We start from the raw sequence: 2,833 nt of genomic DNA on the forward strand, positions 1-2,833 counted from the left end.
TGATTATTATTTAAGTTATATGCTATGTGCCACGTGTCATTCTAGCAGAATGTATTAATTAGTTAATTATAAAATTTTAACACATTTATTATTATATTTAATTTAAATATAATTGAAAGAAAACATTTAAGTCTACTGAATAAACTTTTGAGAAATCAGTGACAGTTTCTCATGGAAGATACAAGCAAGTTCTATCAAGACTTAAAGGTGCCTTAAAAAAAGAAGAAAATCCTGCCCCAGGCAACAACGTGGATGAGACTTGAGGACATCATGCTAAGTGAAATAAACCAGTCACGGAAAGACAAATGCGCATGATTCTTATGTGAGATGTCTAAAGAAGCCAAACTCAGAAACAGAGAGTTGGAAGGGTGGTTACCATGGGCTGTAGGAAGAGGGAAATAAGGAACTGCTATTAAACGAGTATAAAGTTTCAGTTATGCAAAATGATTAGGTTCCAGAGATCTGTACAACATTGTGTCTATAGTTAAAAACACTGTATTGTGCATTTAAATTTTTAAGAGGGCAGGTTTCATGTTAAGTGTTCTTACTACAGTTTTTTAAGAGGTGCATACAACTTTGCAGTTTTATGCAGTACCTGAGGTTCAAAATAGGTGAAACTATATTATGCATTGTAGAAATTCTAAGATTAATATATTTTTAATTAATTAATTAATTTTTGTTTTTTCGGTTTTTTTTAAGGGAGGTGCAGCTCACAATGGTCCATGCGGGGATTGAACCAGCAACCTTGGTGTTACTAGCACCACGCTCTAACCAACTGAGCTAACTGGCCACCCCAATTTTATTTTTAATAAGGTGTAATTGATATACATTATATTAGTTTCAGGTGTATAACATAATGATTCAATATTTGCATAGAGAAAGGATCACCACAAAAAGTCTAGTTAACATCTGTCATACATAGTTACAGAATGTTTTATCTTGTTCTGAGAACTTTTAAGCTCTCTTAGCAACTTTCAAATATACCACACAGTATCATTAACTATAGTTGGCACACTGTACATTACATCCCCATGACTTAGTTATTATATAGTGGGAAGTTTGTGCCTTTTGACTCCCATCACCCATTTCACCACTCCTGAGCCCCTGCCTCTGGCACCCACCAATCTGTTCTCTGTATCTGTGAGGTTGGGTTGTTTGTTTGCTTGTGTGACTTAGATTTCACATATAAGTGAGATCATGTGGTATTTGTCTTTCTCTGACTTATTTCACTTAGCAAAATGACCCCAAGGTCCATCCATGTTTTTGCAAATGGCAAGATTTCATTCATTTTTATGGCTGAATAATATCCGTGTGTGTGTGTTTGTGTGTGTGTGTGTGTGTGTGTGTGTGTGTGTGTGTGTGTGACATTTTCTTTATCCATTTATCCGTCAATGAACATTTAGGTTGTTTCCATATCTTGGTTATTGTAAATAATGCTGCTATGAACACGGGGTTGCAGATATCTTTTTTAATTAGTGTTTTGGATTTCTTTGGATAAGTACCCAGAAGTGGAATGCTGAATCATATGATAGATCTTTTTTTTATTTTTTTAGAAACTTCTGTATTGTTTTCCATAGTGGCTGCACCAATTTATAGTCCCATCAACAGTGCACAAGGGTTCCCTTTTCTCCACATCCTCATGAACATATATTTCTTGTCTTTTTGATAATAGCCATTCTGACAGGAGTGAGGTGATGTGTCATTGTGGTTTGATTTGCATTTCCCTGATGATTAGTGATGTTGATCATCTTTTCATGTTGCCCATCTGTGTTTCATCTTTGGAAAATATCTATTCAGATTCTATGCCCATTTTTCAATTAGATCGTTTGTCTTTTTGCAACTGGGTTGTATGAGTTCTTTATATATTTTGGATATTAACCCCTTATCAGATACATGATTTGCAAATATGTTCTCATTCCGTAGTTTGTCTTTTCATTTTGTTGATGGTTTCCTTTGCTGTTTAGAAGCTTTTTGGTTTGATGTAATCCCACTTGTTTAATTTTGCTTTTATTACCTTTGCTTTTGGTGTCAAATCCAAAAAAGTCATCGCCAAGACCAATGTCAAGGAACTTACTCCCTTAACTTTTCTTGTGGGGGTTTTGTGGTTTCAGGTCTTATGTTCAAGTCTTTAATCCATTTTGAGTTGATTTTTCTGTGTCTGTGTGTCTGAGATTGCTGGGTAATCATTGTGTCTGAGATATTTGGTGTGTACAGACCAAACACACTATTTATAAACCAGACATTGTGTAATGCCTATCAGTGTAGCCATACTGGTTATTATGTAGGAAGTAGAGATTCATTCATCAAGTGTTTATTGAGCACTTATTCTGTGCCAGGCACTAATCTAAGACCTGGGAATTCAGCAGTGCATAAAAGGACCCTAAATCCCTGCCTTCATGGAGCCACACTCTTGTCATTTTTGTTTCTGTAGTGGTTTGCTGTGGCCACATCCTCCCTTGTGGCTGGACTCCTCAGTGTCCGGAAGGGTAAGTGTGGGATAGTTGAGGTTTGGCCCACGGCTGGATCTGCTAGGTCGGAGTAAAGGGTCCTTTTCCTCAGCTGGAGGTGCTGTGGACCACACATAGCCATTGTGGGGTGATGGTGGAGATGCAAGGCTCAGACTCCAACACATACTCACATTCCTGCCCTCCCTGGCTCAGCCACTCAGGCCACCCCACACAGCTCTTCACCCCCAAGTCAATTTTTTTTTTTCCATAATGAAGTTTTAAAAAATATTTCCTGTGACAATTTTTATACCACAGTGTCCCTCCCAGATATATACAGTGTAGCAGAGGATATAACTTAGATACTTTAGGTACCGTTTAATTTCATA

At 37.1% G+C, this 2,833-nt stretch overlaps 1 non-coding gene across 1 annotated transcript; it reads right to left on the bottom strand.

Annotated features, from left to right (window-relative positions):
* Positions 1 to 716: 716 nt before the first annotated feature.
* Positions 717 to 790, bottom strand: TRNAT-AGU (transfer RNA threonine (anticodon AGU)). Its single transcript has one exon. It is a non-coding gene; the product is annotated as a tRNA-Thr (tRNA).
* Between the last annotated feature and the right edge of the window lie 2,043 nt (positions 791 to 2,833).

Source organism: Rhinolophus sinicus, chromosome 5 (assembly GCF_057876585.1).
Source record: "Rhinolophus sinicus isolate RSI-liver-muscle chromosome 5, RSI-T2T, whole genome shotgun sequence".
Lineage (NCBI taxonomy): Eukaryota > Metazoa > Chordata > Mammalia > Chiroptera > Rhinolophidae > Rhinolophus > Rhinolophus sinicus.